The sequence below is a fragment of the Trachypithecus francoisi genome, unplaced genomic scaffold (genome assembly GCF_009764315.1).
Source record: "Trachypithecus francoisi isolate TF-2019V2 unplaced genomic scaffold, Tfra_2.0 Lachesis_group8, whole genome shotgun sequence".
Classification (NCBI taxonomy): Eukaryota; Metazoa; Chordata; class Mammalia; order Primates; family Cercopithecidae; genus Trachypithecus; species Trachypithecus francoisi.
Window position 1 is genome coordinate 73873363 of NW_022681473.1, and position 27950 is coordinate 73901312.

The following is a 27950-nucleotide window of genomic DNA, read 5'->3' on the forward strand; positions in this document are numbered from 1 at the left end:
ATGGCACGGTGGGAAGAACACTGGGTTATAAGCTAGATATGAATTCTAATCCTGGGTTTCTGCCACTTTCCAGTTGAAGTCAATTTTTTTTTTTTTCTCTATGTGTTTGAGTACAGTGATCTTAAAATTCTCTTCTAGTTCTGGTGTTCTATAAACCTAAATTCAAGGTCGACCCAGCCTGGCACCTATCTTTACTTGGAAGTTGATAGTACATCTCAAATGGAGCAGAGTCTGAAATTAATCTTATCTCTTCCCCACAGACAACCCTTTACTTCATTTTTAATTCTCTATCAAGACAAATAATTCCATCACCAGAAAGGGAGTTTTCCTTCTCTTTTAGCTACACATCCAATCTATCACATTTTTAACATATTTTTCTTTAAAAGTTTTTCATTTTTACTTAATTACTTTGTGTTTGTTTGTTTGTTTATTTATTTATTTTGAGAAGGGTCTCGTTCTGTCGCCCTGGCTGTAGTGCAGTGGCACAATCACAACTCACTGAAACTTCTGCCTTCCAGGCTCAAGCTGCCTCCTACCTCAGCCTCCCAAGTGGTTGCAACTACAGGCGTACACCATCACACTGACTTGTTTTTTTTTTTTTTTTGTATTTTTTGTAGAGATGGGGTTTTGCCATGTTGCCCAGGCTGGTCACAAACTCCTGAGCTCAAGTGATTCACCCGCCTCAGCCTCCCAAAGTGCTGAGATTACAGGTGCAAGCTACCACGCCTGGCCTAACCCTTTTTATTTTTAAAGATGGGGTTCTTGCTCTGTGGCCCAGGTTGAAGTTCAGTGGCAGGATCATAGCTCAGCGCAGCCTTGAACTCCTGGGCTCAAGTATACTCCTGCCTCAGCCTCCTGAGTATATCCTTTTCTTTTACTCTCATTTATTCTACCTAATTCTAGCCCTTATTGTCAATCACCTAGATTCTGGGGAAAAAAGTTGTAACTAGTCTTCTTGCCTCCAGCTTTTTCTCCTCTATTCCATCTTCCAACTTATTGCCACAATGGTGTTATTGAAATATAAGCCTGAATGTTTTATCTCATATTTAATGGTCCTCAATTGCTCTCCATTGTCTACATTTAAAAAATCCAAACAAAGAAGCCCTTTATTAAAATGAAATCTTACTTAGAAGTCACACAATGTATTATTATTTATATATAACAAATAGAGGCAGAATTTTTGTGATTTCTGCAGCAGAGAGGAAAAGAGAATCAAAGCCCGGCCTGCTGCCTCATTCGTGACCCTTCAGAGGGCTCTGAGGAATCCAGTCAGCGTGCTATATATGACTGAACAGAGGCTAGTGAGTGCAGAAAGAAATCCAGGCAAAACCCTTTCTCTAAGCCAAGTGCCTTGGCACTGAGCTGTCTCTGCTGAAGGGAGTATCTAATGCACATGAAGGCTTCTTATGAGTTTTCCAATTCACATACAGGCTTCTTATGAGCTATTGGTAGCACTGATCACAGGGTTCTGTGGAACATAAATCGAATCCACCTGCCTTTTTGGATAAAGCCCAAGTACCTTCACATACCACCCAAGTCTTTTAACAATCTGATTGCTATTCACTTCCCCAGCCCTGTCTCTTGCTATATCAATAGTTTCTTCAAACATTATGCAAGTTCATTGTTCAGGCCTCTTTCTCTGCCTGAATTAGCCACCTTCAGACCTCGGTTGTCTGTTAAGTACCTTTAAAGACAAATGCACATCCTGAAGTAGCTTTACAGTTCAGCAAGAGAGATAGGAAAAATGCTATTAAAATTCAATATAAGTGCTATGGCAAGAGAAACATAGGGTAATGCAGGAGTACATAGCAAGAGAACCTTATTTGGTTTTGGGGGGTGAAGGAAAACTTGGAGCAACTGAGGCAGCTGAGACCTGAAGGCCAAGTAGAAGTTAGCCGGGTGAATAAAGAGACGAAGAAGTGTTTCAGGCACAGTTTAGCGCCTGAAGGTAAGGAGCACAGATCAAGTCTTGAAGGTCTTGGTACTTCATGTTAAATAATTTGGACTTGAACTTAAAATCATTGGAAAGTTATTGTACTGCTTATAGCTAGAATAATGTTTTAGAATAATTCTCCAGGTACAATGTGGAGATGTGGACTTGATTAGATTTGGTAGGTTGGAGTTAGGGTAGAAGAAAGCAAGAATTGTTGTTAGAGACTACTATATAACCCTGATAAAAGATATAATAGCCTGCACTAAGCCAGTGGCAGTCAGGATAAAGAGAAGGGGACAGACATGGAGGGCTCATTAGAATCTAATAGATGTGCTGATGGATTGGATGTGGGTAGTGAGGAAAGGAAGAAAACGTTTTGTTTACATGTCTATCTTCACTTATAAATCATGAGTTTTGATTTATGGTTATGACTTGAGGGATAAAATCATCTGTCATTCACTTTTGTATTTTTAGTGCATCGCAGGGTAGAACACAGTCGGCACAGAATATATGTTTGGCAAATAGAATGAATGAATTTTAGAGGTGGGGAAGTTAGTCAATGGCATCTTTGCTGCCAGTATCCACACCTTTTCCTCATCCTTTCCAGTGACCTTGTCCCATAAGAATGCTGTCTTCTCATCTCATCTCATTCCTCCTGGTATAAAAAGAATGAATTCAAATTTAATCACCCTAAGAAACAGGCTATCATTCATAGGCATTTTAGCATTCAGAAAAATAAAAAAGAACTAAAGTGATAGGGCAAGGCCTAAACAAACACAATTGATCACCAATAAGAAACCTCAAATATAAGTTGAGAGATATATGCAATCCACACACACATACATTCAACCAACATACATTGAAGACCTGCCACAGAGTACCAGGTATTGTATAGGCACTGAGGACACAGTGGCCAATGAAAAAGATACTGGCCCTTGATCTAGGGGATGAAGAAGTGGGGATTTACAAATTCACACCAAGGGCAGAAGCTTGTATCACTTACACACAAAGCTAGTTCTACTTAAGCACATCTCTTAAACGTTAGAGGTTAGGCTTTAAATTAAAGTCTTTGTTTATTATTCTTATGATTATTTTAATTCTCAAAGCTTAATTTCATAGAAACAGGAAAATTAAACCATAAGCCTGAACTCAAGTATACCAAGTGGCAAACTGTAACGTTGCTTCTTATTTTGAATTGTTCTTCATTTACCATGACAACAACAGGTGTGTCATAAGCCCCCCACCCAACCTCCAGGAAGTGTGGAGCATCTTAAAAGCCAACCAACGTATACTACACAGGGCAAATACATATAATTTCAACGTATGTAATTGCAGCAGTTTCTGAGATATATAAAATATTTAAGATAAAACATTCAGCATCTTTAAAAATTCGTGTAAATATGAAATCTCACGTTGTTATAGAGAATATCAAATTCCATTGCCTGTTATAGGGAAGTAATTTTCAGCATTTGTAGAGTTCAACAACAAATGAGATACTTGTATTACTTAAATTCATTTTTTTCTTATTTATTATATTTCCCTCCACTAGGATATAAGCCCTATGAGAGAAGAAATCTTGCCTCTAATTTTCCATCACCAGTGGCCACCTCAACTCCTCACAAAAGACACCATCATCCATTCAGTTTTTTGTTATCTTTTATTTCCTTCACCCTCTACATCCAATCCATTAACAAGATCAGTAGCTTCTAGCTCCAATATCTATCCCAGTCCATCAACTTCTCTCCATCTCTATGACTACCACCTTTGCCCAAGCCACTACCAACCACTTCTACCCAAACATCTTGGCTCACGGGTTCCACTCCTGTTTTCTTTAATATATTCTCTAGACAAAAACCAGTTTCTAATTTTAAAATTTAAATCAGATGGTATAAATCATCCCTTACTTAAGACCTCCAAGCTCTTCCTATGTAATTTAAATTAAAACCCAAACCCCTTACCTGCCTTGCAAAGTTTGAGCTCCCATTTATTCTTGTGCTCTCATCTTCTACTACTGTCCCCCAGCTCTTTCTCCTAGCATCTTCTACCACTGTGCCCTACATACCTAGCTCACTCCTGCCTTTGGGTACTTGTACTTATTGTTTCCCCAGCTTTAAAGTCTTTTCCCTCATCTTTTTGGCTAGTTCCTATTTGTCATTAAGATCTTACCTTAAATATCACCCTCTCAGAAAGGCCTAACTTGATGATTTAATCTAAAGTCAACACCAGGCATTCATCGCTATATCACTCAGCTTCATTTTCTGCATAGCATTTATTACTGTATGATATTTTGTATAGTCGTTTATTTTCTGCCCAATAGACAGAAAATATATTTGTATGTTCGTTTATCTTCTACCCAACTTTCTTAGAGCAGGAGCCTTGTCTGTCTTGTTGACCATTTTATCATTAGTGCCTAGGACAGTGCTGAGCTCCTCACAGGCACTAAGCAAAGAGTTGAATAAAAAATGAATTATTCAATGAAGGAATGAGTAAATGAATAATAGTTCTCCCTAGCTCAGATTGGATGGGTCAATAATAAAATATATACAATTTTGCTGCCCAAATTTGAATTCTGATAGCTCTAGCTTCAAGAACTTTTTAAATTTATACCTATAATTATTGGAATTATTTAGTACTGCCAAAGGTTGTGAGAAATTCTCTACGCAACAGATAATGCTAGATTGCCTGGAGGTGCTAATTTTCTAGGGTAGATGATTAGTGATGCTGTTTTCTGACCTTTCCTGAGCTACAGTAATCAGCTATTACTATTTATGTGATTTCATAGTACTTATACTCCTCATCTCTTCCTAGGCTAAATCATATTTCATGAAATAAATTCAAATTAATTTGTGATGAAAAACTCATGACATATTTTGAGATTATTGGTGACATTTTATGATTTCATAAAACAAGAGCTGGAGCTCCCTGACTTAATGGGTGAACTGGTATTTGCAAATGGTATGCTCAGTCTGTTACACTTGTTCTCATTTGTGGAGGTAAAACTCAGAGCCTGGGGATGGTGGCATAAAGGATTAAGGGCAACAAGAAGGGCCCCTTTGCTCACAAATATATGCTTGCTTTCCAGAAACCTAGTTTCATTTGAATTAATCATTTTTTCCTTTTGAAACACAAAGAAACCCACTGGTGTCAGTCATTCATATTTGATTTATAACTTTATGTAGGCTGTATGACTTCAGTTTGAAGCATGGTAGACTAGGGGAGTCTATGAGGGGCAATTACATGACGGAACATATGAAAAGAGGCCATAGGCATGAGGGAAGCAGAAGAGAGAAGCTTCTCCAGAAGAGAAAGGAGATCAGACAGAAAGCCAAACATGAAATCACACATCTTCCTAGGACACCTGTGATAACAGCTGCAGGAGGCTCTGGTAATAACTTCTGTCTATCTAGCAGTTCATTATGTACAAAACACTTCAACAATATCTTCTGTTTCATTGTTAAAATCAAGACATATGCCATGCAGATTATCACTACATTTTCAAGTGAAAAAAACCTGAGGATTTGACAAGTTAAGTAACTTGCTCAAATGCACAGCAGATAACAGAAATAAAAATTATGTGTTAGTCTAATCGCTTCTGGTCTTCTTCACTTCCCATTTATAACTCTTATTTATGCTATTGTTACTGGTCCTTCTGTTGCAGTTGTCTGGCAAAACCCCAACCCTGACTGAACCCAACCCTTCACCTTCTTCACGGCCTCTTCCAGAAGTTAGTGGAGAAAATCCTCAAATGAGGGAAGTCACTATAAATTCATGATCTCCAAATGTAACAGCACCCTTCACCCTGCTCAGCTTGCTGTCCCTCTTTCTAAAAAGATAAACTCCAGTGTTCTCCTTTCCTGCATAGCTTCCAGAAAATATGTTTGCTAATAATTCTGAGAGAAAAACAAGGCCATGTGATGTGAAGTCTCTCGAATTATTATGCCAGATTTCTATACTTTACTACATGCAAATCCATGGTCTCCTTTCTATTCCTATTACAGTGGAGCAAGTGTTCCCTCTGATACCAGAAGTCCATCAATTCATATCTTTTTAAAGATCTCACCGGGTAATTTAATCTCTCTGTAGTCTGCATCTTCAAACCCAGTCTCTACTTAAGTAATCTCTGAATATTCAAACATGTTCTAGTATCTCGTAGTTTTTAAAATGTTGTCTTGACCTGGCATCTCCCCTTGGCTACTGTCCTATCTCCTTCCTCTTTACCAATCAAGCTTATCAGAAGATCTGTTTATACACAGTCTCTATTCTCTACTTCTTCCTTCCGAAACTCTCTTTATCTCATTCTAGTCTGAGTTTCCTCTCAAAGCCCCTACCAAGAAAAACAGAAAGTGGTCCTATTAAGTTCACCAGTAACCTCGATTTTGCCAAATCTAATGTGCTCTCTTTAGTCCTCATTTTGGTCCGTCTCACAACAATGGGAAGCCCAGCGGCTCACTCCTTCCTTGAAACACTCTTCTGCATTCTGTGCCTCGCCTGCTTTCCTTCTGACCATGCTGGCCGTTCCTTTCGTACATCTCTATTTTAATTCTTCCCCAACGTATTACTCCTCATACTTAAAACAAAAGGAAAACAAAAACAACTATGCTCTATTTTGCATGTTTTAGGCTGACAATTGTTATAAATTTAAATAGTAGCAAAGGATATCATTTCTGACCTACTGTGAATTGTAAAATTTTATTTTTTTCACAATGACATCACTATTTCAAATGTATCCTGTGGAATATAAATACATACTGATTTGAAGTCCATGCTCACAATTTAAAATATTAATAAACAGTATCGTCTTGAGCAGTAAAAAAATTGCACTTTTCTTTCTCCTTGAACTTATGTTTCCATTCTACTTCTACCACTGGAAGTCTACTTCAATATATCACTATGTTAGAATATTTTCTATCGATCACCCGAGCATTAGTGTTATGCAATTTATCAAAATCACTAAAATAAATTATGAAATTCAATATGTAAACCTAAAACAATAAAAATGCAATTGTATTGAGGATTCTTTTCTTAATGCATCAAGAAGTATTTTTCAAAATCAGTCCATGTTTCCGTAGATGAATATGAGTTCAAGATAGACTAAGACAAGATTCAGAATTCCTTTTTTCATTTCTATATATGTAAGTGCTCAGAAATTTTGTTCACATAAACAGGTAGATGGGATTCAGAAGAAAACTGAATTCCTTCCAAGTTATATGCTCTGAATTCTGTGATCTATCATCAAAATTACTTTAATAACCTATCTGTTGACTGTTGCTTTTCAATTTTATTAAAAGCAAAGAATTGGAAACCACATGATTTAACAAAAGGATTAATTACCCAATCATTAGAGTCACTGACTTTCTCATGCCAGGCAACAATGTTTTAGATTGTTTCTTTATACCTGGGACAATGAATCATAGCAGAATTTAGGATAGTTAAGACACACACTTTTATTTGTTTTTTTTTTCAAATGTGAAAATAGCAATTAAATGGAAAAGTGAAAAGGAAGAACCATCATAAAGCTGCAGGCTTCTTCTTGGGCAGGTCAAATTGAAGATGTGGATATTAAGTGACATAAATCCACCTATGTACTCCTAGAGGAATGCATTATTCAATTTAGAAACCTCTGCTCTAACCTACATTAAAAGTTTGAAATATCTCAGGACTAAGTCTTAGCTTCTCTTTTCTTTTTATTCCATATTTTTTCAAGGCAATCTCTTAATTCACTTGGTTTTAAAGATTCCCAATGACATTCCCAGTCAGATCTCTCAGAGTTCCATATCCATGTTCAACTGCCTATTTGATATCTCCATTTGCTTTCGTTGTAGGCATCTTAAACTTAACATTGTCCAAAATGGAACTATTCAACATATTTTCCAACTTTACCTCTCCATTGTTCCTTTCCAATTGTCATGGTCAAAGTAATTATTTAATAATTCTCTAATAGAATTATTAGATGGTGAACTCTTTGAAAACAAGGGTATTGCATACTCAGCACCTGATATGGGGCCCAGGACGGAGAGGACACAGATGATTTATTTGAAGGAATACCACTTCCCTTTACATCTCATTCCAATTAATCATTGAGATTTATAAAGATTACCCCTAAGTATATTTCAAAATATGTCTATTTCTCTCAGTCTTTTTGCCAATATCTTAGTTCAAGTTACAATCCTTCATTACCTGAATTACTATAATAGCTTCTATTTTTTGTTTGGTTTTTTGTTTTTGTTTTTGAGATGGCGTCTTGCTCTGTCACCCAGGCTAGAGTGCAGTGGTACAATCTCAGCTCACTGCAACCTCTGCCTCCTGGGTTCCAGTAATTCTCATGCCTCAGCCTCCCAAGTAGCTTGGATTACAGGCACCTGCCACCATGCCCAGCTAATTTTTGTATTTTCAGTAGACAGGGTTTCTCCATGTTGGCCAGACTGGTCTTGAACTCCTGACCTCAGGTGATCCACCCACCTCAGCATCCCAAAGTGTTGGGATTACAGGCATGAGCCACAATGTCTGGACATACAGTAGCTTCTTAGACTGTTATAACTGCAGGAACTCTTATCAGCTAAGCCAGGTTCCATGGCAGAGTGATTTTTTATAGAGAACAATTTAGTTTTGTCATTTCCCACATTGAAACATTCAAGGTTTCGTGTTGCTTTCAAAAGGATAAAGAATAAATTACTTACTATGGCACCCAAGGCTCTCGCTCCCTGATTTCTCATGGCCACCTCTCCACCTTCACCTTGTGCCAGTCTGTGCTCTCTCACCACCTCTAGTCACAATGATTTTCCCTATTCCTCCTCAGGCCTTTGGGCATGCATTCTCTGCCTGAAGACTCCTCTAGCTCCATTCACTTGTGTAACAGTTACCTTTTATGTCTCAGCTTAAATATTACCTCTCTGCAAGGCTTTCCCTAAGTATCTTAGGCTAGATTAGGTCATGCTATTACAACATTTCACAGCACTATGTCCTTTACACACATAGAACTCATTTCAGCTCTCAACTTAGGTTGATTACTGTGTTGGGCTGAGAGGTTCATGATGGCAAAGAACCTGATTTTCTTGTTCCCTTCTCTGTTCCCGGCTCTAAGTGTCTGATGCACGGCAGAATACTCGAGAAATATTTATAGGGCCAATAAATAACAACAGTTTGGGAATAAAATAAAAGATTCTCTGTCAGTTTAATAAACACTTGCTTTATCCCTTATGCTTATTATATCACTTAATTTCCCAATGACAGTGAATCAGCTTACTCAAGATCTATCTCACCACAACAAAAACCCTGAAACTACCTTCTCTCACTCCCCACATACAAAAGAGTGACATAGCTCATATTCTTTTCTAAGTCAGGTTTGCAAGTTTGATGCTGCACTCTGAATGTTAGAGAAGTGAGAATGTAGAGGTGATGAGTTTATGGCACATAAAGCATATTCTCACATAAGGCACAATCAATCAATCATTAAGGGATGCTTTTCAATGAAGCTCTAAAATATATGTTACATCATTATTATGATGATGTATATTATTATATATACCTGGACTAATGACTATCAAATAAATTGTGCTTTAATAATTTTATTCAACATGGACATAAAGAGGGGAAACAGTTAATAATTCGTTTTTCAATTCATTGTTTTCTGAAAGAAAGCATTGCTTTGGGCTGGGCACGGTGGCTCATGCCTATAATCCCAGCCCTTTGGGAGGCTGAGGTGGGTGGATCACCTGAGGTATGGAGTTTCAGACCAACCTGGCCAACAAGGTGAAACCCTATCTCTACTAAAAATACAAAAACTAGCTGGGCGTGGTGGCGGACACCTGTAATCCCAGCTACCAGGGAGGCTGAGGCAGGAGACTCTCTTGAACCCAGGAGGTGGAAGTTGCAGTGAGCCAAGATCGCATCATTGCACTCCAACCTGCATGACAAGAGCGAAACTCTGTCTCAGAAAAAAAAAAGCAATGCTTCTTTTTTTTTTTTTAATGGTCTACATTCCTCTGTTAATTTACTACTAAATCAGACTATAATATTTAAAAGAGTTAATGAAGGATAGGAGAAGAAGGAAAATTATACCAACACTTTAGTTATTAGCAGTATATTGTGGATTGTACATTGTGGCTCTGATGTCTGTGTTCCAAATAACAGGCACATTTGCATAATCAAAAATGATTTGGGCCGAATTCAGATAACATGAGTCGTCACAGACCAATTCTAGGTCACTGTGCAAAGGATGACTTATACATTGTCTTAGCTCAACATGTTAGAATAATACTGATAGTGAGTGTTATAACCTCTCCAGAAGCTGGTTTTAATAAATAAAAACTATTATTATTAATTCAATCAGACATAATGTTAAAAAATACTTCAGGTCTATAATTTAAAAAGCAAAAAAAAAGTAACAAGGAATACTGGAGCCAGTTAATTTCAAACCCAGAAATATGTAAGTAACAACAAATCTGGGAATGGTTGTCCTAATATTCTCTAATCTGTCTGATTTTTAAATCCTTTCTACAAAGACGTTCATTACAATGCAACAAACAACTTAAATGCCCAAAACATGATAAAAGTTAATGTTACATCAATACGACATGAAATTATGCAACTATTTAAACTAATGTTTACAAAGCATTTTTTCTTTTTTTTTTTTTTATTATACTTTAAGTTCTGTGGTACATGTGCACAACATGCAGTTTTGATACATAGGTATACATGAGCCACGTTGATTTGCTGCACCCATTAACTCATCATTTACATTAGGCATTTCTCCTAATGCTATCCCTCCCCCATCCCTCCACCCATGACAGGCCCTGGTGTGTGATGTTCCCCACCCTGTGTCCAAGTGCTCTCTTTGTTCAGTTCCCTCCTATGAGTGAGAACACGTGGTGTTTGGTTTCCTGTCCTTGCGATTGTTTGCTCAGAATGATGGTTTCCAGCTTCATCCATGTCCCTACAAAGGACATGAACTCATCCTTTTATATTGTTGCATAGTATTCCATGGTGTATATGTGCCACATTTTCTTAATCCAGTCTATCATTGATGGACATTTGGGTTGGTTCCAAGTCTTTGATATTGTGAATAGTGCTGCAATAAACATACGTGTTCATGTGTCTTTATAGTAGCATGATTTATAATCCTTTGGGTATATACCTAGTAATGGGATCTCTGGGTCAAATGGTATTTCTGGTTCTAGTTCCTTAAGGAATCGCCACACTGTCTTCCACAATAGTTGAACTAGTTTACACTCCCATGAACAGTGTAAAAGTGTTCCTATTTCTCCACATCCTCTCTAGCACCTGTTGTTTCCTGACTTTTTGATGATCGCCCTTCTAAATGGTGTGAGATGGTATCTTATTGTGTTTTTGTTTGTTTGTTTGTTTGTTTTTATTTTGAGATGGAGTCTCGCTCTGTTGCCCAGACTGGAGTGCAGTGGTGCCATCTCGGCTCACTGCAAGCTCCGCCTCCTGGGTTCACGCCATTCTCCTGCCTCAGCCTCCCGAGTAGCTGGGACTACAGGTGCCTGCCACCACGCCAGACTAATTTTTTGTATTTTTAGTAGAGATGGGGTTTCACTGTGTTAGCCAGGATGGTCTCCATCTCCTGACCTCGTGATCCGCCTGCCTCGGCCTCCCAAAGTGCTGGGATTACAGCACTGTAATTACAGTGAGCCACCGCGCCCGGCCCCCTCATTGTAGTTTTGATTTGCATCTCTCCGATGACCAGTGGTGATGATCATTTTTTCATTTGTTTGTTGGGTGCATAAATGTCTTGAACTTTTATCCTGCCTTTTTCATTTAATACCATAACACAGGCATTGTATTTTAAAAATAGTTTGTAAATTCTGGCAGAAACTCTACAAGCCCAAATTTACAAAGTATTTTTAAAGTACAATGCCTGTGTTATGGTATTAAATGAAAAAGGCAGGATAAAAGTTCAACCATTTGAAAATATGCACTGAATATGAAGGAGTGTAATAAATAGAGGCTTTTGGAGATAAGATTATAAGTGATTCTAATTTACTTTGAAATGTCTGTATTTTTCCAATTTTTTATGAGAAACATCTATGACTTTATAATCAGAGAAATACATTATCTTGAAAAACAAAATTATTTAATCTTTATCACCTTCTTTTTAGATGGGTTTGTGTAGTGACTAAAACACCAATCCACACTGATCAGTCATTTTCTGAAGAACTAAAAGAATATGGGTGTCACTTTGATGTACTTGTGCTTTTAATTTTTAATACTATGACATGAGATGCAGGCAGGGCTTTGTGCATCTCATGTGTTGGAAATTTAATTCCCATTGCAACAGTGTTGGGAGGTCAGGCCTAATAACAGGTGATTGGGTCATTAGGGCAGAGTCCTCATAAACGGATTAATATTATCTTGAGAGCTGGTTAGTTATTTAGAAAGAAGGTTGTTATAAAGCAAGTCTGACCTAGAGTATCTCTCTCTGTATTGTGTACTTGATCCTGCTTCTGCCCTGCCCTTTCACCATGGGATAGCCTTTGTCAGATGCTGGTACCATGCTCTTGGACTTGCCAGTCTCCAGAACAATGAGCCTAAGAAACTTCGTTTCTTTATAAATTACCCAGTCTGTGGTATCCTGTTATAGTAACAGAAAATGAATTAAGAGAATATCTGTTTATTTTATTTTTACTGTGCCTTAAAACTAAATACAGTTAGCATGTAAGAGATTTATGCTCACAAGTGATTGCTTCATGGAAAGTCCAGAAGACCCCAGAGAGGAAAGACCCCACTTAGGCTTTACTTTCATTCATCCCAACAGACATAATCAGGAATTCCTTGACCAGAGGGCTACATCCCACTCCAGTAGATATGTGAAACTTTCTCCCCAGTTCATACTTCTAAGGGTTGATAGTGACAACTTTATGAAAACCCTAGGCTCAAAAGTGACCAAAGGGCAACTATTTGAAGAAAAAAGTAGGTGGATTTTGGGTGTAAAAGTTCTAGTGTTGTAGGCATGCACTCAGGCTTCTCATAAGGTAAGAAGGAGCTGGGACTAGAAAATGGAATGCGTAAACTGGGGTTGGGGAGTGCTCTCCCTGTGCAGGAATTTCCTGGTATAGAAATTTGAGAATTTTAAAAAGTTTATATTCTAACTTCATTTTCCAGCTTCAGTTTCCTCTGGAAAACCAAAGTGTAATGTGTTCCTTTGGAATGGAAGCAGGGATCGTGGTGAGGGAGAGGGAAGGGTATTTTGTGAATAAAGGTTGCCTGGCTCAGACTGGGTGGTATGAGGAGAAACTTCTCTCAGAAGATGTGCAAGATTTTGTTCTTCTGTTGCCACAGTTTCTGAAAATGTCAGGGTGGGCTGGGTGCTTACCATTTTATAAGTTCAGTGAATATTAAGTAGTGACAAAGATTCTGTCCTAAACCAAACTTTAGTCAGACTCCTCTAAGCTCTCTTCCCATCTGGACTTTGACCTTGAGCTTCAGTGTCCGTCCTTCTCAGGTTTGTACTTCTCAGTTTTAGCAGGATTTCTGTTAACTTGCCTTTTTTGTTAATTTATTCTATTGATACATAATGATTGTATACTTTCTGGAATACAGTTTAAAGAGAATCCCTCACAAATGATATCTGATCACTTTCTCTGACCCACTTTCAGTAAGTTCCATTGATCAAGAATCCCCTTTACTCCTGATGTTTCCTCCTAGTAATTTTCTATCCACTGATCTCCACCCTGCTCCTTGGCTATGAATCCCCGTTTGTTCATATTGTATCTGAAATTGAGCTTATGTTTATAGTGAGATCTCTTTTCCTCTACTTCAACGGTTCCTGAATAAAATCTGTTTCTACCAATTTAACTACTGCCCAGCTCTGATGTTCTGTGACAGTAGCTCTAATATCTTTATGATTTGGGCATTTAATTGTTAATCTAATTTGAAGTGGCTTGATGCTTGTGCAAAGCTTATCACATTATTTGTCCTTTCTAAATAATGACACAATTTATAAACTGCTCAGAAAAACCAATTCCCAAAAATAACTAAGATTACCATTGAATTCAATTCCAGCAAATAATTTAAACATATTTTTCTACCTCCCTCAAACCAGTTTCTTTTGTCTAGAGCCCAAAGAGCTATTTGCTAAAATCAATATAAAATATGGTTTCAGAATGTTAGAATGACAACATGTCTCTGGATAGACTATTGGAAATAAATAAAAACAAATGCCTTATCACCACTTAAAGCTGCAATTAGCTCTTTGGTATCTGATTCTAATGAGCAGTGGATCTTCTCAGAGCTATGAGTTTAATTGAAACAAAGCATTGATTTCCTGCCCATGATAATGACATTCTGAACTTCTCAGGCTGTCAACAAATGTCCGGTAATTAGAATGTGATTTTAAAATGGAAAATTCCCCAAGATCCTGTATAATATTCATTTTATAGAGAGATGCTAAAGTTAAGAAGGTTTATTAACCTTTCCAAGGACTCATAGCTAGTTAGTGGCAGAGATTCCCATGTCTCTTGCCTTCACTAGAGCAGTACATCTTGCTAACTTTTAGTCTGAGCTGGAAGTTTAGGTCTAAACCTACAAATAATTCCAGAAATTATATCCTATACACAAAGCAGTGGCTACGCTTAAATCAGAATATTTAGAATCCCGTAAAGCCAATCTTAAGTGATATGAACCATCACATCTATATCTTAGCAATCCTATTGTTCCTTTGTGAGGAATCAATACATCATTCTTTTTTTTTTCTTGATGATATTTGGAAAATTGGACCTTATAAAACACAATCTGAATTAATCCCCTAAATTGTAAAGCATATCAATAATTTGTTTTTGACTGAAAATAGAAATGTTATTTATCAGATAATTTTTATACAATGTTGATATTTTAGCAGCTGGAATACAAAGTCAAATATCTGTTTAGAAAATGGGAGCACCTTGTGATATTTGCTTGTTTAAAGATTGCTTACACCATATAAACATGGAGCCCCAAACCAATGGTACCCTCTACTTGGCTAGATTTAAGAACAAACTAAAGATCTTCTTTAACAGATTCAAGAACTTAGTAAATAAATTCAAAAGCTTTAAATAAATTTTATCTTTAAATGAACAACAATATGAAGAAGTTGTGAGCTTGCAGAAACTAAGAAAAAAATCTCTTAGATTTGTAAATGGGAATATTTATGCCCAAAAAGAATTACAGGGCACTTTTAAAGTAATATCTTTATTGAGATATAATTCACATACTTTAAAATTTGCCCTTTTAAAGTGCATAATTCAGTGTTTTTTTTTAGTACAGTCACAGAGTTGTCCAATTGTCTGTGCTATGTAATTTTAAACATTTTCTTTCTTTCTCTTTCTTTCTCTCCCTCTCTTTCTTTTCTTTTCTTTTTCCTTCCCTCCCTCCCTCCCTCCCTTCCTTCCTTCCTTCCTTCCTTCCTTCCTTCCTTCCTTCCTTCCTTCTCTCTCTCTCTCTCTCTCTCTCTCTCTCTCCTCTTTCTTTTCTTGGTCTTGCTCTGTCACCCTGGCTGGAGTGTAGTAGTGTAATCATGGCTCACTGCAGCCCTGACCTCCTGGGCTCAAGCGATTCTCCCACCTTAGCCTCCCAAGTAGCTGAAGCAACAGGCATGCACTGCCACACCTGGCTAATTTTTGTATTTTTTGCAGAGATGGAGTTTCACCACGTTGTAGAGACTGGCCTCGAACTTCTGTGCTAAAGCAATCTGCCTGCATTAGCCTCCCAAGGTGCTGGGACTACAGACATAAGTCACAGTGCCCAGCCTAGAATATTTTCATCACTCCCAAAAGAAATCTTATATCCATTACTAGCCCCTGGCAACCACTAATCTACCTTCTATTTGCATGGATTTCCCTAATCTAGAAATTCCTTGTAAATAAAATTGTATAATATGCAGCCTTTTTTGTCTGGCTTCTTTCACTTAGCATGTTTTCAAGTTTCATTAATATTGTGCCATCTATCAGTACTTTATTCCTTTTTGGAGCTAGTAACATTCCATTTTTGAATATAACACAATTTATCCATTCACCCATCAATGGACATTTGGGTTGTTTCTAGTTTTTGGCTATTATAAATAATGGTGCTATGAACCTTAGTGTACAAGTTTTTGTGTGGACATATGTTTTCAATTCTCTTGGGTATATGCCAGACTGTTTTCTTTTTCTTTTTTTTTTTTTTTTTAGATGGAGTCTTGCTCTGCCGCCCAGGCTGGAGTGCAGTGGCCAGATCTCAGCTCACTGCAAGCTCCACCTCCCGGGTTCACGTCATTCTCCTGCCTCAGCCTCCCGAGTAGCTGGGACTACAGGCGTCCGCCACCTCGCCTGGCCAGTTTTTTGTATTTTAGTAGAGACGGGGTTTCAGCGTGTTAGCCAGGATTGTCTCGATCTCTTGACCTCGTGATCCGCCCGTCTTGGCCTCCCAAAGTGCTGGGATTACAGGCTTGAGCCACCACGCCCGGCCCCCAGACTGTTTTCTAAAGTGGCTGCACCATTTTACAATCCCACCAGGCACGCTGAGGGCTCTGATTCTCTACATCCTTGCCAACACTTGTACTGTCCATCTTTATTATCATAGCCATCCTTGAGGGTATAAAGTGGTATCTTCCTGTACTTTTGATTTGCTGTTCATTCACCAATGAATAATGATGATGGACATCTTTTTATGTGCTCATTGGCCATTTGCATATCTTATTTGAAGAAATATATATTCAAATTTGTGGTAGGCCAAATAAGCCCCTCACCTCAATAAATTTATGCCCCAATGCCTGGAACCTGCAAATATGTTACTTTATGTGGCACAAAAGACCTTTCAGATGTAATTCAGTTGAGGATCTTGAGATGACGTGACTTTCTTGGATTATCCTGGTGCGTCCAATATAATCATAGGAGTCCTTATAAAGAAGAGGTAGTCGAGTCATAGTCAATGAAGAAATAGCGTGATGGAAGTAAAGGTTGGACCAATGCTCTTTCAGGATGGAGAAAAGGGTTATGAGCCAAGTGATTCAGATGGCCTTTAGAAGTTGGGAAAAGGAAAAGAAACAAATTATCCCATAGAATCTCTGTGGTTGCCCTGTCAACATTCCAAGTTTATCTCAGTGAGTCTGATTTTAGACTTCTGACCTCCAGAACTATAAGATAATAAGCTCGCATTTAGTTACTAAGTTTGTGGTAATGTGTTATAGCAGCAATAGAAAACTAATATGAAATCCTTGATTATTTTTAAATTGGGTTATTTGTCTTCTTATTGTTGAGTTGTAGGAGTTTTATTATACATTCTGGACACAAGTCGTTTATCAGATATATTATTTGCAAGCATTTTCTCTCATTATGTGGGTTATCTTTTAACTTCTTGATAGTGCCCTTTGAAAGCACTAAAGTTTTTAATTGATGAATTCTAATTTATCTATTTTTTCTTTGTTGCTCATGCTTTTTGTGTCATATAAAGAAACCACTTCCTAAGCCAAGATCATAAAGACTTCCTCCTACATTTTCTTCTAAGACTTTTATAGTTCTAGCTCTTACATGTAGGTCTATGATACCATTTAATTAATATTTGTCTACAGTGTGAGATGGGGGGCAATTACATTCTTATGCAGGTATATATCCAGAAGTCTTGATACAATTTGCTACAGAAAACAAAACAAAACAAAAATAAAAAACCCCGAAATCCAACAAGTCATGTTTGCCACAAAGTTATTAATATTTCAGTCAACTCATAGGTGGATTTCAGTTTTTGGAATATATGGCAGCTGACAGAAATAGGAAAACTGCTGGAGATGCCTTTCCAGCTGTGAAAGACTGCTTGTGGGTGCCTGATGTTCTTCCAGCTATGCAGCTGAAATTATTCTTCTTGTATAGAAACTTTCTTCTGTAATATAATACTAAATTGTTGGGGACTTGTTGATTGGCAATCACCACTGAACCACTTGCTAGGTGATTTTCTTCTTGTCCAAGTACTCTATAAATACAATAGGGTTGATGTTATGGATAGAGAAAATCAAAAGAGAGGGTTGTTACCCTTCAATGCTTTTCATTTTTGTTGGGAGAGATGGAAAAAATAATCCACAAGAATAAGTCCATTGAGATTTGCATCATACATCTTTCTCAAGAGAGCGCCGGTATCATTTATACTAGGTAATAAAGTCTCCCTTCTCATGAAAGTCTTCCTGTTCAGAGCAACAGCTGGGCTTGTATTCTGCTTTGACCCCAAAATAATGATGAAATAACAGTTTACTTGGATTTGGAGGCACTAAAAGTCTCTGCCTTTGAATAAAACATTTACGATGATCATAGTCATTTAGTGCAACAATCAGTTGGGATACAGAGGAAATTGACAGGTTGGATGTCAAGACTTGTGTGCTTTTTTTATTTGCAATCACCCAAACTCATGAAAATTCAATATGGAGAGGTACTCTAAGAATTTAGCAATCTCTTACGCTATTTCCACTTCCTAGAAATCTTTTATTTCCTTAAACAATCGGTAAGTGGGTCTTGGGAGTAAGTGTCAGACTGTGATGCCTGGAAGTTACTCCCTTTCCTCTGTTTAGTGTTTCTCATTTGCACAGAAAACAAAAACAAGCAAACAAAAAAACAAGTAAAGTTGAGCTTTCTCTTTTCCATTTCTAAGCCTTCATCTCCTGATGATTAACAATCATTTTTCTTCCTTCTTTTCCTTCCCTCTCTGTGTTTCCTTTTTCTCCCCTCGCCTTCTGTCTTTCTCACCATGTTCTTATTTTAAAATCATCAGTGAGTTAGTGGATATACATTAATGAAAAAGCAAAAGAATGAATTGTCAAAGGACAGCCAAAAGGACAATGTTGTGGTTTATACACAAGAACTGCATTCTTGAAACATTGGTCCTTGACCTTCCAACTTTGCCAGTACAGTCAAACCTCAGTATAATCATTATTTTTGTTTGAAATAAACATGTATGTTATCTTGACTTTTGTGAGAACAAAGACAACCTTACCTGTAAACAGACATAGAAGTAATGCATGAAGCAATGGATTTAAAGAAAAAAAACTTTTTATTTTCTAAATCTTTTCTGGGAGTAGAAATGATTATGCTGAAGGCTAAGAGATTAAATTGTGTCACTTGTCAGGAAATTGGCAAGCAGCCATCTTTTCTGCCTGTTTCTACATGCTGCTTTTGTGCTGTGGATGCCTTTAATAAATGCACTCTTGTGTAAAATGTCATTGCTGCATTGCCAAGTGGAGGCTGTCATGTGATAGCTCTTCCCCAGGATGACATATTGGTTCTTGGCAATTCTGGGACTTCAAGTTACACAGAGGCATTTTTATGATTCAAATACAAGTGAAGAAATAAAAATCTTCAAATCATGGATGTATATCTATTTTGCTCTGAAAGAAAACCTAATGTTCTTTTCAAATATTGCTTAAGGATAGGTAATGCTGGCTGGGCACGGTGGCTCACGCCTGTAATCCCAGCACTTTGGGAGGCCAAGGTGGGCAAATTGCCTGAGGTCAGGAGTTCAAGACCAGCCTGGCCAACATGGTGAAACCCCGTCTCTACTAAAAATACAAATTCACTGACAACATATTGCAAAGTAGGACCTCTCCAACATTGTTGGTAAAAGTAAAATTTGGTAGAATACTTTTGGAAATAAATTTGGTAACACGTATCAAAAGGTTTTAAAATGTTCATTCTATCAGGTTCAGAAATTCCTTAGTAGAAATATATCCTAAGGAAATAATGAGGTAAAAGGTTAATAATGTTTTCCAAAAGATACCCATATATTTAAAATGTTGATAAACTGAAAATAAATTCCTAACAATGTGAATGGTTAAATATGCCACTTTATAGCAATTAAATTATTTGTAAAGGCTTTTTTATTGATACAGGGAAAGGTCTCTGAATTAAGGTTAAGTGAAGTTAAACAAATACTAAATATCATATAGACTATGATCTAAACTAAGTTTGAAACGCAAAAAATATCAGAAAGACATGTACAGAAATGTTACTAGTGATTAGCGTTGTGTAGTGTAAAAACGAATGTGCTGTATTTTGCTTAGTCTTTATCTACTCTTCTTTATTTTATATTTATTACTCAAAGGACAAATATCATAGCCATAAACACACATACCCATAAAGCTCTATTTAAAAACAAGTTCTATCAGAAAATGGTCACTGTCCAGAGAAACTCATCTAAATCACCATAAGCTCTTCTTGCCTTGCCTCTTGACTTAGCCCTCATCTCACATTTTCCCTGCAGTTTCTAGCTATCTCCCTCAATCCAGCTCAGATTCACATCTCCAGCCATTAGATGTAAAACAGGTCTCAGTCTCCATCTCTGCTGTCCCTCCACCCGAGGGACTAGATTCCCCACTTTTGCCAGCCTGGGTCCCCCCCTTGCTTTTGATTGATTGTGCTTTTGGTCTCTTGCCTTTAGGTATTAGAAAGTCCCAAGTTCAGTCATGAGGCCTGATCAGTGTTTCTGAAGTTTTGGGTGTGACAGTGTTACTGCAGACCTGCACCAGCAAGCTACTCTGCAGCCCAGTTTAAGGGAATTTTAGGGTCCAGAATTTATATGTCTATATTTGTTTCTTATTGTTACATGACAATTTGCCACAAATTAATCAGTTTAAGGCAACATATACTTATTATCTCGGAATTTCAGTAGGTCAGGAATTCAGACTTGACTCAGAGGAGTCCTCTACTTTGAGTATCACGAGGCTGCATGCACTGATGTGTCAGCTGGATTGCATTCCTTTTGGGAGCTTGGGGTTCTCTTATAAGCTCATGTAGCAATCTGCAGAAATCAATTCCTTGTGACTATATGTCTGACGTCTTCTATCTTGCCAGCTGTAGGCTGGGGACTGTACTTAGTACCTAAAGGATGCCTTCCGGTCCTCACTACACAGGCCCACCATAGGTTCTCTAACAACATGGAAGTTTGCTTCATCCATGCCAGCAAGAGAATCTCTCTGTTTTTAAAAGTCTCATTAGATGGGTCAGTCTGAATCAGGATAATCTCCATTTTGATTAAATCAAAGTCAAATGATTAGGGGACTTAATTACATCTGCGAAGTCCCTTTTGCCATATAAAGTAGCATAATCATGGAATTGAATCCGATCATATTCACAGGTCCTCTCCACATTTAAAGGAAAAGGATTATAGAAGGATGTAGGTTATTGAGTGGCATCTTAGATTTTTGCCCACCATACTGTCCATCACTGACTGCCACAGACTTGTGACTCAGGTTCAGCATTCTGCTAAATAGCTGGCTCTGTAGATACAGGGTTGTGTTGCAGACCTTGCCTTTCACATCATTCTGTTACAAAGACTATTTCATGTAATCTTACTATATCTTCTTGAGATAAATGTTCCTGTCTCCAGTGTACCAGTGAGGAAACTGAAGAACAGAGAGCTTAAAAAGGGGCACAAAGTCACATAGCTAGCAAGTAGTACCCGAAACCTTGGTCTTTGACTCCAAATATTGTGTTCTTTCTCCTATATCTCTCTTCTGCAGCAACAACTAAGACTGGAACTCGATTTGAAGTCTGATCTACTTAGGGAGGAAGTCACTTTTCACTTTATCTGTGCCTTTAGTCTGCACTGTCACTTTATATTGGCTATGATTTCGTACACACAGGAAGTTTTTTCATGATTCCAGGACTCCTAGATTTGTTTCCTAGAAAATTACCACAAACTGGCTGGGCACGGTGGCTCACACCTATAATCCCAGCACTTTGGGAGGTCGAGGTGGGCAGATCACAAGGTCAGGAGTTCAAGACCAGCCTGGCCAATGTGGTGAAACTCTGATTCTACTGAAAATACAAAAATTGGCCAGGTGTGGTGGCGGGGACCTGTAGTCCCAGCTACTCAGGAGGCTGAGGCAGAAGAATTGCTTGAACCCAGAAGGCAGAGGTTGCAGTGAACTGAGATTACGCCACTGCACTCCAGCCTGGGCGACAGAGCGAGTCTCCATTTAAAAAAAAAAGAAAAAAAGAAAAAAGAAAGAAAGAAAGAAAGAAAATTACCACAAACTTATCAACTTGAAACTATATCTGTTTATTAGCTCATTATTTGTGTATGTCATAAGTCTAGCACAGTGTGGCTAGAATCTCTGCTTAAGTTCTCACAAGGCTGTATCAAGATGTCAGCTGAGCTGCATTCTCATCTTAAGGTTCAGGGTCTTCTTCCGAGCTCATGTGGTTGTGTCAGAATTCAGTTCCTTGAGATTGTGGAACTGAGGTCCCTACTTCATTGCTGGCTGTTAGCCTGGGAGTCTCTCTCTGCTCCTAGAGGCCATTCCTATTCTTTCCCTCATGGCCGCCATCATTTTCAAGTCAGCAACAATGTGTCAAGTACCTCACACATCTCAAATCTCTTTAACTTCTGCCACCAGCCTGAGAAAAGTCTCCAATTTTAAGGGCTCATGTAATTAGACCAGGCTCACATGTATACTCTCCCTATTTTAAGGTAAATTATACCATATAAAAATCATAGGAGTGACATCTCATTATAGTCACAGGTTCTATGGATTATGGAACAGAATCTTGGGGAGTGGCAGTTTTATTTTTATTTTTTATTTATTTTGAGATGGGGTCTCGCTCTGTTGCCCAGGCTGGAGTACAGTGGTGCAATCTCAGCTTACTGCAAACTCCACCTCCCCAACTCAAGCCATTCTCCTGCCTCAGCCTCCTGAGTAGCTGGGATTAGATGCCTGCCACAACACCCCGCTAATTTTTGTATTTTTAGTAGAGACGGGGTTTTACCATGTTGGCCAGGCTGGGTTTGAACTCTTGATCTCTAGTGATCCACCTGCCTCGGCCTCCCAAAGTGCTGGGATTACAGGCATGAGTTACTGTACATGTCTAGGAGTGGCATTTAGAATGATGCTTACCACAGTGGGTCTTTTAAGTGTTGTTGTTGTTGTTGTTTTTCTGCATTATAGCTTATAAAATAAAAACACAGACACTGGAGTCAAACTGCTCCAAATTCTGGCTCCAATATTTACTAATAGTACAAACTTAGGGAAGTTGCTTAACCTCTCAGTTCCTCAATTTTCTTATCTGAAAAATGAGTAATAAATAATTGTATGAGTTTTATTGAGTCATTTAACACTTTAAATGACCTAATGTGCCAGAAAATGATTTGGCACATTGTAAGTACTATGTTGGTCTTTATTAATATTATTATTATTATTGATCTGATTATTACATATCCACCAATTTAGAGCTCAGATTACTACTCTCCTTGGAGCAAACCCATCACCTTATTTCTCTGGAGCTTAGCTTCTCTGTAAATGTTAGTGTTATTTAACTGTCAAAAATATAATTTATATCTTAGTCTGTTGGGCTCTTATATAATATCATAAACTAAATGGCCTATAAACCAAGGCACTGTCAGATTTGATGTCTAGTGAGGGCCCTTTTCCTGGTTCATAGATAACACCTTCTAGATATGTCCTCACATAAAGGAAGGGGCAAAGAAGCTTTTATGAGGGCACTAATATAAGTCAGGATCTCTCTTACAAAGACATGCATGAGTACTCCACCTTCAGAACCTAATCATCTCTCAAAGGTCCCACCTCCTGATATCATTACATTGGGGATCAGATGAATTTTGGGAGGATACAAATATTCAGGCCATAGCAATTTATAATGCAAAGGTACATTTTAAAGAAATTTAAGTGTCTCTAACTCAAAGGAAACACCAAAGGAATTGTTTACAAAAAAGAAAACTATGTTTAATTTATAGGAATTTTTTTTTTTTTTAAGCAAAGGAAACATAGCAGGTTGAGCGACTTACATTATGAACTTGAGAACAGGAGTATAGAACCGTTTTTTGCATCATACCTACTTTTTTAATGGTCTTTAATTCCATGTTATGACTAAGAAAAAAAAAGCATGTGAAAAGATAGGGACAGGAAACTTAGGGAAGAACATAGAGGGTGAAAGGAGACTACAGAAGGAAAGGTAGAAGGTATAAGGATAGAGGATAGAGAAGAAAAGAAAGAAACAGAGGCAAGAGGAGAGGAAAAACTGCTTAGGGACAGACAGAGAAGGTAAGGAGAAAGGGGAAAACGGTGGTAAAATTTATTGAGCACCAATTATGTGCCTGCCATTGCTAAGGAGTTCGGTTATCCCACCTCAGAACATCTCAGTGAAGTAGGTATTATTGTCACCACTTTACAAAATAAGAAAGCAGCTATTAAGTGAGTTTAACTTGTCCAAGGTCAATTGTGTTCTATACAGAAGTTAGAACCCACATCTTTCCAGAGCTAATTACAATGTCCTTCTTCCATGTCCTTAAGGACTAATGGTGAGATAAAACATACTCCTCACGGCTTGTTGGTCCAGCCTCAGTGTTCCCGTCACACTGAGAAAAAAATACAGGTTTAGTTCAGGCTTTGGTGTTACTGTCTCTTAGCACTACCTAAGAATCTTAATTATTTGAGTCAGGACATTCAGATTGTAGTGAAATAGGATGCCCAAATGATTTATGCTTCAGCATAAGTCACTTGTCTGAGCTGCAGAATCCCCCTCTATAAAACGTATGCCTTGGACTAGACCACCTGCCAAATACTGAAAACCTATACTTATTAGCTGTCTGTACATAGGCAAAGGCTGTAATGTGGATTGGGGAGAAGGTGAATTTTGTTGGTCTAGTTAGAAGTACTGTACAAAATTGTGCAGGTTGTTTGCTGTACAACCTTAGTAGGCAATATTTATACACATAGTCACAGGTCATGGCCCTGGCTCCAGGAAGCCAAAATAAGGACCAATGGGTAGAGGCCAAAAAAAAAAAAAAAAAGGGAAATTGTGGCTCAATAGAAAAATAACAAACTCTGTAATATTCAGAATTACCTCTTTTTTTTTCTTTCTTTTTTTTTTTTTTTTTTTTTTTTTTTTGAGACAGAGTCTCGCTCTGCTGCCCAGGGTGGAGTGCAGTGGCTGGATCTCAGCTCACTGCAAGCTCCGTCTCCCGGGTTCACGCCATTCTCCTGCCTCAGCCTCCCGAGTAGCTGGGACTACAGGCGCCCGCCACATCGCCCGGCTAGTTTTTTGTATTTTTAGTAGAGACGGGGTTTCACCATGTTAGCCAGGATGGTCTCGATCTCCTGACCTCGTGATCCGCCCGTCTCGGCCTCCCAAAGTGCTGGGATTACAGGCTTGAGCCACCGCGCCCGGCCAGAATTACCTCTTAACATTGTGAAAACACTACCTTTGGGAGTTTTTAGGCAGAGACCACATGATGTAGGAATTCTACCAACACATGAGAGTTTAGAGAGTACCTAAGTGACATTCAGAACTGGATTTTTAATGTGATCAAAGCTAGCTGGGTGACCTTAAAATCATTAAGCCTTAATTTTCTGAGTCCTTATTATTATGGCCACAATAATAGTACCTACCTATATGGCTACTGAAGTAGGAGATTGTGTGTGTGTGTGTACGTGTGTGTGTCTACATCTGACAGCTCTGTATCTATCTTAGCACAATGTCCCGCACATGATAAAATCTCAAGAAATGTCAGCTTTCATTATCATTATTCTCTTTACAACTATGAAAGAATGAAGTTTCTAGCACAGCAGAACTTTGCTTTACCTCTGTAGGCATGGGGCTGCCACCAAGTTTGCAGGCAAAGAATGCTGGCACTCTCAGAGACATCACTTTTCATTCTTAATTGTAGAGCAAACATATAACATAAAATCTATTTCACGCTTAGAGCCAGAATTTGGTTAAAGGGTGGAGGTTTTCCCCTTCTTGTAGTTAAACAGAGTGGTTAAAAATTATGATTATGGCCCGCCATAATCATAATTTAGAGATCATTTCTAAATTATCCTCTAACAAGTCTATTTCTAAACTTTAAAAATGGAGCTTCTTTAGGGTCCAGTGTTAGCAAACAGAATCCCCACCATGACTCATAGAATTACACAGCATCTTTTTCAAACCTTTCACTCTAGTGGGGATATGTCCTCATTCAGAAATGAATTTAGTTAATTCAGCTTAAAAATTCGATTGTCAAAAAGCTTATTTCCTGTGGGAGTATCTTTTTTGTTGATAAAAGATGCACATGTGCCTGAAAAAAAAATGCGATTCTCTTCCTCAAGCTGTAAACATGCAGCTGTCAAAAGTAATCACTACATCAGAAAAACTGGGTAAGGAATAAAAGTATTTTTGGTTGATTCATAAGAAAAACAGCAAAGTAGCTTATATGCTTAATGAAAAAACAGACTGAAGAAGTGCTATGAAGCTTACATTTCTGCTCCATAAGTCACAGTCCTCAATGTGGCTCCATGCAAGCTAAAGTCATTCTTACCTACAGGACTTCACTTGTGTTATTTAATAAGACTCTGTCCTTGATTAAATTTGAGTCAGGCTTCTCTGGGTCCTACTCTCAATTAGGCCTTGACTTTAGGCTTTTTATTTGGTCTCGTTAGCCCAGTTTTAGCAAGAATACTGCTGAGTCAGTTTATCAAAAACTTCTCCTCCTTGGTATCCGATCAAATTCCTTATCCCATATCCTTGATAATTTATCAGCTTGGCCTGCCTTCAACAAGAATCCTGCCAAGTCCCTTTAGCCAGAATTCCCCTTACCCTTGACGTTTTCTCTCAGTAATTTTCCATGCACTAACTGCCACCTCCACTCCATAGCTCTTTGGCTATACATCTTCACTTGTGCTTTTTGTATTCAGAGTTAAGACCAATCTCCCTCCCCTACTGCAAAATCTCCATTGCAGTGATTCCTCTTGAATAAACTCTTCCTTACAGTCATTAACAATTGTCATAAATATTTTGTATTTATTATATCCTTCCTATCTTACCTCCCACATTAATTTTCACTTCTTCCTCTTCTACACTTTATTTATTTACTTATCCAAAAATTCATTTCTTCAGCAAGAGTTTATTGAGCCACTTATATATATATAACTGCTTGGCCTGACGGGATTTACAACCTAGTAGGGATGCTAAAATGACATTAGGCCATGTTATTCTTCCTGAAAAATCTCTTCTAATTTTTCCAATCTATAGTGCCTTTTAGCTAAGATTTTGATCTCATAGCATTTTATGTTATTTACCCCATGAAGGTAACTCTTATTTCCCACAATTAAGTTCCTTAAAGAAAGTAGCCCAGCTCAAGCAGCTACTACTCTCTATCACTGAGAAGTACCTGGCTACACTCCCTCCACCAACCTAAACTCACCATGTGTCTTTTTTTTTTTTTTTTTTTTTTTTTTTGCTTTTTGAGACATGGTCTCACTCTGTCACCCAGCCGGGAGTGCAGTGATATGATCTCAGTTCACTGGGATCAAGTCCAAGTCATTCTCCCGCCTCAGCCTCCAGAGTAGCTGGGATTACAGGTACCCACCACCAGGCCCAGCGACTTTTTGTATTTTTAATAGAGATGGGGTTTTGCCATGCTGGCCAGGCTGGTCTCGAACCCCTGACCTCAAGTGATCCATCTGTCTTGGCCTTCCAAAGTACTGGGATTATAGACATGAGCCACTGAGTCAGGTCACTCTGTGCTCTTCACCCAAATCAAGCTGGTTTCCCTTTTTTTTTTTTTTTTTCTGAGGGACAACTTGTTCTGTTCTCTGTGTTCCCACTCAGATTTGTAGGGTTAGTGAAATCTTAATTATCATTAAAGACTCAGAGGAAATCTTCCCAGGGAATGTTCTTTTTAGACTCAATTTTTCCCTCTCTAAATGCCTAGAGAAAGTCCTATAAACGGTTGCTGAATCTGAGAATACATACAATATCTATAACAGTGCTTTACTTGCTAATGTTACTTACAGTGTATCATTTTGATAATTATATTATTTGCCCATTAGTTCATATCTATGTTCTTTCCAACTAGACTGAAGGCCTCATCCAAACAAAAGATTTATCTTCATCCCCTCCTCACAGGGCCTGGCCCAGTGTTCAGTGTGGTAGCCACCAACAAACACAAATCAAATACTATTGAAATTCAATCAGTAGCAAGAGATCTGCAAAGTCATTTCAGGAAGCTTGCCTTAAAAATCTTTCAAGTACAGAACTTTTGTAGAATTATTATTCTTCAAAGGTACAAA

The 27950-nt window shown here is 38.1% G+C and overlaps 1 protein-coding gene across 9 annotated transcripts in view; it reads right to left on the bottom strand.

The window, feature by feature from the left end:
* DLG2 (discs large MAGUK scaffold protein 2) overlaps window positions 1–27950 on the bottom strand; it is a 1315102-nt gene that overhangs the window by 632560 nt on the left and 654592 nt on the right. The window lies entirely within an intron of this gene.